Source organism: Taudactylus pleione, unplaced genomic scaffold (genome assembly GCF_031769625.1).
Source record: "Taudactylus pleione unplaced genomic scaffold, aTauple2 ptg000121l, whole genome shotgun sequence".
In the NCBI taxonomy this organism is placed as follows: domain Eukaryota; kingdom Metazoa; phylum Chordata; class Amphibia; order Anura; family Myobatrachidae; genus Taudactylus; species Taudactylus pleione.
The window spans coordinates 18009647-18023008 of NW_028284523.1; the positions used below are offsets into that span (position 1 = coordinate 18009647).

At 38.9% G+C, this 13362-nt stretch overlaps 1 protein-coding gene across 1 annotated transcript in view; it reads right to left on the minus strand.

The window, feature by feature from the left end:
- GRID1 (glutamate ionotropic receptor delta type subunit 1) overlaps nucleotides 1-13362 on the minus strand; it is a 326741-nt gene that overhangs the window by 47346 nt on the left and 266033 nt on the right. The window lies entirely within an intron of this gene.

The following is a 13362-nucleotide window of genomic DNA, read 5'->3' on the forward strand; positions in this document are numbered from 1 at the left end:
AGGCTCTGTTAGAAAATTAATTTCCAGTACCCCAGAACCTTATTTCATAATGGAACACACACACAGAAAAAACTATTTGCAGTCTGGGGAGGGAGGTGCTATGAGCCCGTCAGCCTGGCGTAAATGCAATAGTGTGATCTCTCACCACCACGCAGAGGAGAGGAGACTGCTGCTGCTGCTCAGTGGCAGCAGTCTCAATGCTCCCACTGCAGCCCAGCACACAGCAGCATGTGCTGGGCTGCTGACAGGTAAGAGGGAGGGCCCCTCCAACTAGCCTGGGACCAGGTAATTAGTACTCGCTCCTCCCCTCTCGATGCCCATGGGTGCAAGTCATCCATCAGAAACAGCCTTGTATTCTCCATACCCAAAACTCAGAATCGCAAACAGTCATGAGACAGGGCTCTTGTGTATTGTCCACCAGTTTTCAGCCCATTTCCCAAAAAACAAGATCTGGCAGAGATCATCGCTACTTAAATATTACATACACTCACTTCTACGCATGAGCTGTGCGATAACAATCACTTTTTGTGTCTGTGAGAAGAGAGCCATCAGGCCCAATGAGTAATGTTTTTGAGTAGTTTTGTCTGTAGTTTATAAGGAATGGACACCTACACAACAGAGGTTATTTTAGTCTTTGGCAAAATTGAGAACATTTTTTTTCAGTTCCTTAATATTACAACCAATATATTCCTTTTACTTTTCACATGAAGAGGGGTATTCAATATGAAACGTAAACTTTGCTGTCGAAGTTTACGTTTCATATCAGAGTTTTTACCTGCGTTAAAGTATCGGGCGCGCGCCCGCTTATCCCCGTATTCAATATGTAATTAACGAAAACGGGAGACTCCGAAGTTGGATTTGCGTAAAGTTACGAATTTTTCCTTAAAAAAAATCGTAGAACCCCCTAAAGTTGTAAAAACATGGGGGATCACTATGGTACCCCCGTTTTAGCCTGTAATTGAAAGTCAGGGATTTAAATAGACGCAGCAGGTGTTTTTTCCCGACATTGAAGAAGTGATGCAGAAAAGCACTTAGGTTTTGTTTTTCGTTTTTTTAAGTGGTCCCATCAAATTTGGGGTACATGAAAATGGGTACTAGCATATTTTGATGTCCCTAAAGTAAGTTTTCAAAAATTCTGCAATTGTGCACCTGCCGCTATAATTCTATTCTAGAAAACACCTGCTGCATACTTGTAGAATAGCCCTATTGTTAAACAATTTTTTCCCATTTTTTTTTTTTCACCCCAATTTTTTAATTAATTTTTTGGGGTGTCCCTATTTTTTTTGTAAAACTTTTTTTGACACAGTTCTTTTTTAAATGTCATTCCCAGGGGTGCAGGCTATTTTTTTTAAGCCTGCACCCCTAAACCCCAATTCTGCACTTTTTTTAGACACCTATTCAATGGTGAAAACTTATCCCAATTTTTTATCAAAGACTTTTCGAACCTGTGATAAGTCTTTAAAATTGAATACGGTGTAAAAGTCAAAAGTGCGATATTAACGCAAAAACTATGTTTTCGCTCCCATATTGAATACCCCTAGAAGTGTTTTAAAAATACATTTGAAGTATTACAGGAGATGAAACATTACTGAAAAAATTCACCACATTTATAAAAGCAGTCTCATACAGTTATATTGTCAACAATTTTTAACATCTGTGTAATTTTCATTTGCATTATCCCCCCACTTGTCAGATTAGATCTATTAACTTAATGAAATATTGGTTATTATAAGTTATATCATTTAGCATTTTGTCTCTGACAATTTCACTATACAATAATAAGAACCTTTTTATCATAACATAAATATTAACATGCATTATAGACAATACAATCTGAATGTATATGTTATATTCTAATTGTAATACAATCCAACAAGATGTTGCATGACAATAGAAAGTAAAAATTGGGATGGTTTTATACTTTTAATAAAACCTAAATGTCTTCCCACCCCCATATTAAATACAGTAGGAGAATGTTTTATGGCTAATAATATTTAAATGGTCTTAACCACTTAACTGACGTGGTCATATGGGATGTGAACACGGCCAGCTATGATTCAGCTGACAAGGTGCTACTGCACCACCCCACTGTGTTTTTGAAGAGCAAATTTGTTCTACACATGTGCAGAACGGATCTCCTCTGACTCCCCAGGCTTTCCTGCAGACCCCACAATTTCTGACCGGTTTTACTAAAAAAAAACATCAGTTAAGTGGTTAATAAAGTTGAAATCATGAATTCACTAATTCAACAATATATTGTTATTATTGACTTAACCAATAGGTGTTGATATAAGGGACAGCAGTTTGTAATGTTCATTCAATGAATAATTAACCAAACTCTGGTTTATTAAGGCAAAAGGCAGCAGAACAGGTTGCAGGATAACAAAGGGTTAATACAGGTGTGCAGTAGGTACACAATGCAGGTATACATCAGGTACAAAAAATTTAATTTAGTTAAAATTGTTTATATGGTGCTGTGTATCTTTTTTCTTATGAACATTATCAGAGATGCTAAATCAAAAGACTGCAATGGTTTTAAAAACTAAATTTCAGTGGTTGCAACTCATTGGGTTTATTTGAAACTCTTCTGTATATTCTAAATTTGTTATCAACTTTCAGACAATTTAATTTTCTTCTAAAATCAAAGGTTCTTTGCTTGATTCATATTTGAAAATAAACACTGAGTGGGAAAAGATATCACCAATTAAAGCCCAATTTAGAGCCAATCTACTGTATGGGATGAATTCAGTTACACCCGATAAGTTTTCACGGGTGAAAAAGGGAGGCAAGCCTCACGTATTATTGCCCAAGGCTATTAAATTAGACTCCCTTTTTCACCCGATACCTTTGTTAACAGAATCCGTGAAAAGTTCACGGATTCCTGCATTATCAGGGTCATGGCACCTGTTAACCACTTAGTTATTGCGGATTTGTTTTCACTACTTGTGCATGGGTGAAAAAAAAATCCCCTATAAGTGCTGCAATTTGGGGCTAATTTAATATCCCCCTAAATGACACATAACTAAAAAGAACTGATCATATTATAGATAAATTAGCAAATTAGTTTTCTTTTTGTTTACTGGAACATACAATATTGCATTATTGCAAATACTCTGAAAGGAATAAATTTGATTTGGTCCACAAATCAGGATAAATTGGAAAAATACTAGCTACAATTAGAGAAATTAGTTGATTTGATGTAAACCATGTAATGAATAAATTGGACACTTTTATTGGTTAATTATTTTTCTTCTACTATTTGTATTATACAGCCAGATAAAAACTGAGATACTGTAGAAGCAAGAAAGTAGAACTAAACATGTTTACAGATTTGTGAACAACTAATGATTTATTAAACAAATTTAATTAGAGCAATTGGCCAGATAGTATGAAACATGGAAACAATTATTTGTCAAGTGGAAACTTTATTTATTTTTTAATGTTGATTAACTTTTTACTGTACATTCATTTTTATTCACAGGTGTTTGGTGCATGTCTTACATATTCCCCGCATATGTGCTATTTAGGGGGTCCTGTCAGTTTGAAACAGAAAACCAGAATTCAAATGAAGTTTGCCTTGCATATTACTGCTAACATTTATTTTATTTACGGCACAAAATGTAGTGAGACTGTAATGACGGTAATTCATATGACACAGTAGCAGGGCCAAATTAAGGTCTGTGGGGGCCCCTGGGCAACAAACTTTCGAGGGCCCCATTAGTAAAATTAACAAAGTACGTATGTGTGTGTATATGTTTTGTTCTATATTGCAGTATTTTACATTCCAAAGCATATAATGAACTTGTATTTTTAGGTTTTATATAATATATATATATATATATATATATTCCATAGACAAAAAAACCTTACTTCACATGTCCTACTAAGGCTGCTTAGACATGATCTGAAAATTCACAAAACCTATTGATTTTCTGCAACTCAAACTTCAAAAAGCAATGAAATTATGATCATTAAGGCTGACGCCTTCATGGATGTGTTCCTTGCGCAATACAGATATGGTATGCCATCACACCCTGTGGTTAAGTGCAGATGCAGCACTCTCACAGAATGAGGTTGCTGTCACTCACAAAATGGTGAAGCTGCTAATTCACAGAATTGTGTGCTCATTCTAATACATCTAAGCAGCCTTAATGGAACATGTGAAACCATAAGGTTTTTAGTCTATGGAATTTCTTAGCTTTTTTAAAATGTATTAACTATCAGGGTTTGGATGAGCAAACCAGGCCATCTGCAGGGGAGAAGGGCAACAAAATGGTACACTAACACAGGAGGTTGGTTTGGGAGGTGCAGAGTGCGAGATGACTGTAGGCGTGTGGGGTAGCAGCAGCAGCGGTGGTGCAGAGCAGTGGCAGCAGTGCAGTGCAAAGGGAGAATCAGTGGGTGACAGAGGGCTCACTGTTAGTTTGTATGCACCTGAGAAAATCAAATCAATAAGTCACAGATGCACGAATGCAGCAGTGAAATCGATCTACGCATGTTAAAAATTGAATGTGTAAATAAATAAAAAAGGCGTAGCCCTGTCCTCCTAGAAGACAACCAGCACCCGGCTTTGGAGCCAAAATATGGGTGACAAATGATGCTAGAAAGAGTCTGATGCTGGTTCTGGTAAATACAGGGGAACCCAATGCATTTTTCCCCCCTGTATTTCCAGAACCAGGTCTGGCTCAGAGCCCTGTGCTGGTTGCACTAAATACGGGGGACCCCCTACAACATTTATCCCCCATATTTTGGCAAACAGGACTGGTTTTGAATAGCCTGGTGCTGGTTGTGCTTAATATGGGGGACTCCTATGTAATTTGTCCCCTGTATTTAGCACAACCAGTACTGGGGCTCCAAAGCCTGGTGCTGGTTGTTTCCTGGGGGGCGGGGCCACAACATTTTTTTATTAAACACAAAAGCAGGTATTATGGATCTACCAGATCCGAGCCTGCATTCTGTGTGCTACTACCTCCCCCAGGTCCTAAAGCCTGCTCCACCGCCGTCCACACTGCCACCTGCACTGCCGCCGCTAAAGCCCACTACTGTTCCCGGGTTCTGGCAGCAGCTAACACCCGCTACCCCCCCGCGCCTTTCTACCAGCTCCCACTGTAACTAACGCCAGCTTCTAATAGCTTTTGAGGTGTAGCCCCTTGAACACCCTGCACCCCTCCGGAATTATCTATGGAGAAATAAAATTTTTTAGAGGCAGCCTTAATATAAGGGCACGACTGTGGTCTGACTAGTCAAAGTCTCACAAGATTTGACATCATAAACTCACAAGACTGTGCCACTCACTGTAATGATTAGTGAAGCTCCTTGGCGGCAGTTGACAGAAGGATTGTAGCAGAGATAGTGAAGCAGGGGCAGATTGAGATGGAAAACCAGCCAGGGAAACTTTTGGAAGCAGCCCTAATGGGGACAAGTCTGTTGAAGGGGTTGGGTCTGTGGAGGGGGTACATTCTCCTCATAGGGTCTGATCAGGCCTGATTTGTAGTCAGAGGCAGCTGCAGCCTTCCTTGCATCTTTTTTTGCAGTTGCGTCTGACTCTATGCTAACATAGCTATTAAACTGGCATATCAGGGGCAAACAAGCCTGTGAGTAGAAAGCACTGTGGCTCCATATTCAAACAAGGAACCAGCTTCTGATATCCTTTGGACATACTTTCTTCTATCATGCTTGCTTGCCACTGATATGCCAGCTTGTAACTTTTGTGAGATACATGTCATTTATCTAAAGTGAGAGTCTTCCTTATCTATGTGGTGGTTTCACTGATAGGGAACCTATGAAGAAATTGATCCTACCCAGATGGTGACTTCAGTTGATATTCTTTATTCACATAAGAGTTCATATGGTCTGGAAGACTCCTGTTTGCAAAGGAATATAACCAAATTCATAATCAGTAACAGCTGCTACTGCAATTCTGCAAATGCAGCAGGAGGAGTCTTTTGCTTCAATAATGCTTCTGTGATCTGCTGTTGCATCCGAGGATGCACCATCGGATCACTTGCATGAACACTGACCATCTGAGTAACACTAAGGTTAATCAGATTGGTCGGGATGTTAACACTGCCGAGGTCCCCATATTGTAGAATGCTGCCCCTCCCTTAAACAGCTGCAGCCCATCAATCAATTGATTGGCTGCATCTTAGGGGGCACTGAATGTGAGGACATAGGACCCATTCTGCACATCGCAGAATGGGTTCTGAGTATTCATATACATCCCATCAGAGATGTATGCAAACCATCAGGTTTCCATATATCCCTGAATGACCCTCTAAGTATTTAGCTGTTCTTTAGATATATCCTAACTTTACAACCCACAGTACAGAGGTAAGAGGCACAGGACAGTAGGGACAAAAAAGTAAAGAGGACATAGAAATTAGGACAGGACAGCAGTGACAGTTGACAGTGGCAGGATAGAGGTGACAGGGCCAGGACAGAACAGAGCGACAGGGGTGCAGGTACAGGACAGAGGTGACAGGACCAGGACAGAGGGGACATGGAAAGGACAGGGGTGACAGGGCCAGGACAGAACAGAGGGGACAAGAGATAGGGGGTGACAGGGACAGAAAAGAGGTGACAGGGCCAGGACAGAGGGGACAGGGAAAGGATGGTAGTGATGGGGCTAGGACATAACAGAGGGAACAGGAGAGAGGGGGGACAGAACAGAGGTAACAGGGTCAGCATAGAGATGACAGAACCAGTAAAGAAGTGACAAGACAAGTAAAGACTTGGCAGGACCAGTCAAGAAGTGACAGGCCCAGGGCACAATCCTTAATTCAGCAATGGTGGAAGTGGTTAAGTCGAAAGTCAACTAGGTTAAAGGACCTCTGATGTCACAACCATGTGACCTGAAGCGGAGCAAGGTCAGCTCAAGATGGACTCAACTTTACCCTTGTGGGCTTGATTTGGGTGCATTGATCACTCCACGTGGATAGTAAAACTGCTAGCCAACTGACTTTACCCCTCCCCCTGCCATTGTGGGTCACATGGTTGTGGCATCAGAAGTCCTTCAGCTCAGCTTGCACACTTAATATCTTTGACATTGCCTAGTCTTTGGGAAGCTGCCTTTGTGCCCTCCCCCTCCTCTTAATCTGGCCCAGCAATCAACATGGTAACTAGATAGTTAGTCACATACAACAGTAATAGAGTATGGGATAGAGTACTTTGTTGTTGTCATATGTGATGGCTTGTCAGACGGCATGCCTGAGCCTTTGAGAGTATCCCAGCAGGCTCACACACACATGTCCCTACAAGCCCAGCAGCACACTGTGCAGTAGCCTCACCATACTCAGGGACCCCCTTATGCTCCTCTTTAGCAGCTCCTCTCCGGCAGTCTCTCTGCATGGCATGATGTCATGACCGCAGCACCAAAATATACAAAAATAACTATATTGCAGTGGCTAATGTTACAGTGGGCTCCTCTGAACGGCGAACTCTGCCTGATTGGAGCTGAGCTCCGAATGCGGCAGCCAGCTCCACAACAGTGTGAGGCAGGCTGGCGGCAAGCCGCAGGGGTCCGGCCCTGAGTGAGCTCTCCATAGTTCCCACTGGTCCAATCCCCTGCTGCAGCGAAGTGCTGTACTCCAAATTTAGTTAGTAGTAGGGGCTGGGGACAGTGTGTGGGGGCCCCAAATTGTGTGGGCCCCAGGACGACCGCCCCTGTCACCCCGCATATAATCCCAACCTGCACAATAGTCTACATTTTATTTAAATAAGCAGACCTAGTTTAAGAGGACCTTTATTCCTTTCATCCAATAAGCTACATTAAATATGCATTTTGATGAATGTGTTAAAGGGCTCTAAATTAAAGTATAAGTAGAATGTCCTCATTTTATGGATAATTAGTATGAACTCCTATTGCTTCTTCTAAATAGTCAAGTGGTATAACCACAAGTGCAATAAACAATGACCAATTATGACCCCTATCACTGAAATACAATAATAAGGCTCTAAAATGACTTATAATAAACATCATGTAAATCTTCTATATACAAATATAGAAGATTTACATGAATATTTATGCTAATGACAAAATAAGAAGTCTCCATCCCTCTTATTTTGATAACAGAAAGTACAAGTTGTAGCATATACAGTAGCATAGCAAATAAAATAAAACAAAAAAAAGGTAAAAATTAAAATAAAGAGATAAATTACAGTTTGGTTTGTTAATTAACTGAATGAAGAATAAGGGACGTATGCAAAACAGTTATAATGGCTAGTTACTGCCCCATCAGTTCATGCCTTAATACAGTCAATGAACAAATATAGATTTGCCAGTAAGTCCTCAAAGGGTAATTAGCACTAAATCAAACCAGTTTATGTCCAGTTAAATTAATACTAAAGAGAGTGTGTGTGTGTGTGTAGTAATTAGAAATTAACTATTCCCCTTCTCTAAATGAAATGTCTCAAACAACAGCATAGGTTCCACACGAAATGTATTCTAACAAAACATATTACCTGAAAAAGTAAATTCACTACCTTTAAAAAGTCACTCACAGAGCATCCAGTTCTAATCGGGCTCTTCAAAATGTATATAATGTAAACTAACAGACCACTTCAGTGGAGTCCACATTGGAAGTGAATGAATGCATGATGGCCTTGCCGTTACTGTGATGTGAATCTGGTTGATTTCGTCCCCAGTTGTACTGCAGGAATATATGACTATAATATAAAGACAGGTGCTATAACTCCTCCTTTTAGCCCAAATAGGCAGCTTGTAGTCAGTGGTCGCATCCTTCCCTGCTCTTACACTATTCATCAGCTAAAGAGCTTGTCTGGAAAATGTTTTATATGCTACAACACACACTTTCTGCATTCAAAATGGAGAGACAGAGACTCCTTACATTGTCATTAGCATAAATCTTAATGAAACTCGTATTTATAATATACATACATAATTTTTACACAAATATTTTAGCACCATACTATTGTTTGTCCCTTATAGTGGGTTATTATAGTTGATTGCTTACTGCTCTTGGGGTTATACCACTTGGCTATTATCTAACAAGGGAGCAGGAAGTTTCTTTCCATATACCCCTGACAGCTGCAACTAACACATTCTTCGAGTATAGCACATGTAGACAATCTCCATTCTATAGATCCATTAAATCATTACAAGCTGGTAAACAAAAGGTCAACTATTATTTTTAAAATTTAATTAGGGTACATAATTGATTTAATAATGTTGGTAATTTCTCTCAGCACCTTAAAATAGAGAGGAGGGGGACGAGAGCAGCTTACTACATGAATTACAGTCATCAGGAAACTAACAAAGCAGCACTGACCACTAATATTGTTGTTGTCCAAATGTTTTTATTCATTTGTGAAACCTATATTATAGTAAATGACAAGTTGGAATTAACACGTATTTTTAAATATTGTATTGATATTATGATTCAACATTTTCATTATCCCTTAATTCCCCGCAATAAAGTTCCCAGTTTGGCAGATAACACTTTGGAAACTAGTACCAACTTTACTCCATTATGCGGGCGGAAACTGACATTTTGGCATTAAATATATATTACAATAAAGACCATCCATCCATGCTGTTAGTTTAAGAGTGGTAACAGGCTCCAATATGAAATATGAAAATTTAAAATGGCACCCGCAGTCAGTGTAAAGCATGCTGGGAATGCAAATGCCATTTTAAATTTTTATCTGCAACCCATTGGGAAACAGTGGCTTACAAATGCCACTGCTTCATAAATAAAGCCATGTGTATTCTACACTTTGAGATACTTCTAACAGCTGATTGTATAAAAAGTGAGGGGAAAGGGGGAATTGAGGGGAAACCCCAAGCACTGGTACCAATATTGGTATTATTATGAGACAGCAGAGAGAAAAACTCCTTAATCATGAAGTCATAATTGGGAAGTAGTACCCAATATGTGATAGGAGGTGCACCCAAAGAGTAAACTACATAGTGAAAGAAAGGAAAAAGAAAGTACTCTATATTGTAGGGGCACAGTTCTCTGCTTTAATAAATAAAACTTAATGTTTATTTAGAAATATAGATAAAATAAAATTCAGGACAGACAAAATGGAGGACAAACAACATATATATAGTTAAGCAGGGTATTAGAGAATATACCAAATTAAATAACCATCGGATGGTTACCTGCTAGTGATTGGGTATGAAAACAAAGTCTCTTCTTAATACAAATGAGATAAATAGAAGTCTCATATAAGGATATACAACATACAAGAGACCAAAAAATAGTCACAAATGATTTATATTGTGTAACCAAATACAATGAAGATAGGTTTTAAGACATCACATATGGTCTCTAATAGTTGCAAAAACATGATACATTATAGCATACCCATAATAAAATCTGAAAATAGCCTGGGTGAAAAATCTAATGAAATAACAATAAGTTTGATAATCAGAATAATATATATCAAATATTGAAACAAAACGCTGCTACATCTAAATATTGTGGTGGAATATGTCCACCCACCAAATACCCTCTGTATGTCCCTAAATCAATTGCTCAGAAAGCATATATTGCCCAGCAAAAATTGCGGCATAATACATCATACATGTCCAGATAAATGAGTCGTTCGTACAATGCTGAATTATGAAGACCACAGCACAAAAATATTCACATATTCAAAATTTCATATAAATCATAAAGATATAGTGAAAGTTAAGGACATGAAGGAACATACAAAAAATCAGGTATTATACTAAAATAGAAATAGAAAAGTAACCGCTCACTTATTAGTAAGGGATAGGTTGCTGCTATACTCCATGTACATAATGTAGTGAATGGAGCATGAGCGGACCTAACTCATATACCATGAGGGTATGAAATATAGTCAGATAGATGTCCAAAGTGACTACCCTGTCAACTCCATAGATAGCCTGCTGTGTGAAGCGCAGGCTACCCAGCGGAACAGTGAGAGAATATGATACACCTGGAGAACAGATAAGAGTGTTCAGTGGTAATAGTTAAGTGATATAATATTCCTGGTGCCAGAATAAATGAGAGATTTCCCAATCGTTGGCTCCCCGGCACCGCTAACACTCCACTTGAACCCAAAGGATTGAGAAAAAAGGAGAAAACATCACTGGGTCAGCAAATGACACGACTCACCCCTCTGATATGAGATCACAGTGCAGGGGGAACATTAAATGAGACTGTGCTGCCCGGGTGTCCCTCGAAAAGAGTAAATACCTGATACCAATAGTGGCTGTGTAGCAGCAATGTTGTCCCGACAGCGTGAGTCTCCACGTGCACTCCGGAGACTACCCGGAAGCAAGACGCGCGTTTCACCTGACACGGCTTCGTCAGTTGGATCCCTGATTGTATAGCCTACCAGTGATACTACAGAGCTGCCAATCAATTGCACCAAGTGAGCCACAATCTTTCTTTTTTGTCATAACTCAGTCCTCTTAAGCACTATGTGCTTGTGTGATCACACTATAATGGGCATTGGAAAAACAATGCTAGTTGAAAAAAGTCAAGAACTTGCCTTTTGCCTCATCTTAAAGAGATTGTGATCTGAACGTGTGCCAGCTGAATAGTGTACTTCATGAGCTCTTTCATAGAACTCCATTATATTTTGACTGAATGCTTGAAAAATATAAATTGACACAAAGTGAAAGCTTGTTAGAATGCATGAATTTAAGGGTACATTCACTTATTCTATAATGTCAGGGTTCAAAAAAATAACATATCAACTAGCTTTTGTTTACACTTTAAACATTTGAGAGTCAATGCCAGTGTGAAAATGGCCTTATTCTTGGTACACACTTGTTGATATATCATTTGTTCGATCAATGAACGATATATCGTGAGTGCATCATCGGGAGTGTACACCCAATATGTTTGTGAATAACATCATTCACAGACATATCAGGTTGACCCTGCAGCACAGCCAATGCCGATATATTTGAAAGATCATGTGTGTGCAGGCAACCCGCCGACTACCCGTACACTTGCTAGAGAGACCAATAACACGGGCATCTCAAATGGGTGGGCAAATTCTAAATGCCTCAGAAAAAAAAGAAAAAAAAAGATTCCCTCCAGCTCACTGCAGCAATATCAACAAAAAATACTTAAATCCTATATGATAATAGAGATTCAGAGGTATTAGTTACATACATTTGCAAATATATGAATAAGCACCAGGCCATCGTAAAGGCTCCTCTATAATGGCGTCCCTAACATTAAGGGGTTCATGTCCGAGACGCAAGGTACCCCAAAAAAATTCCAGCCAATGACCATCCCCAGGCCATCACACGAAAAGGGGAAAAAATGTGATAGTGAAGTGTAAAGAATAGATGTGTAAAGATAAATCAATAAGTGTTAATGAAATGAGAAAGAATTAAAATGACATAAATAATAAACAAACTATTTATTTTTCTGTGGTTCAGTGTAAACCCTACCCTTTACAAGCACCTGTGCTATGTCATTAAGCTGATATGAGCGACCACCATATTTTTTGGTTAAATTCTAAAATGCCCGTCCAGTTGTTATGGATTATATTAGGCCAGACATACTGATTCGAGTTTCCAATTGATAAGTGTGTATGTAACTTACCAATAGGCCATTCGGACAGTGGATCGGTCTGCTAACTGATCCTTCGTTGTAGTGTGTACCCAGCATAGACAAGATTTTATAAATATACATATGTAAATACTTGTAACACATGCTCCATAAATAAAACAAATGAATGGACTGTTGGATAGAGCTCAAGACAGGGTTGGGAATCACAAATTAATATCATTGTCTACTAATCATCTTTGGCTAGGAATATCTTTAATTTCTCTACAGGAGTAAAGATGGAACATTTATATTCCACTGAACAGAAACTAAACTTCAAATTATGAGTCGGTAGTGTTAATATTTTATTTTGTTTGAACAGAGTCTTCTGTATATACTGTTCGTTAAAAAAAATGTGTTATCAAGTCTACAGCAGAAAGATAAACTTCTCATTATAGCTCCCAGCAATTATACCTTTTTAATGATGTACGCTATGTACTGTACTTCTTCACAAAGGAATGGTCTTCCATCATGTTAACAGACTTTATTGAAGTTCATCACTGCTTCCTAGCTTGGGATTTTTATTTGGCCTCTCCTGTACTTCTCTGATATGCGTTCTGTTCAAATCTTGAATATTCATCTGATATTTTTCTATTCCATGTACGGAATGAATTTTATGAAACGTTTGAAATTACTGTCAGTAGTTTGTAAAATTGAAGTTTTGCTTCTGTGAAAATATTTAGCCCTGTGTGGGTTAGGGGCTGGTCAATAATAAATAAATATATTTCTATTAAAATATTGATGCCGCTTCTTCACAGTATGCAGAATATATAATTACAGAAAATTACTCCCAAGCTGGGTACAC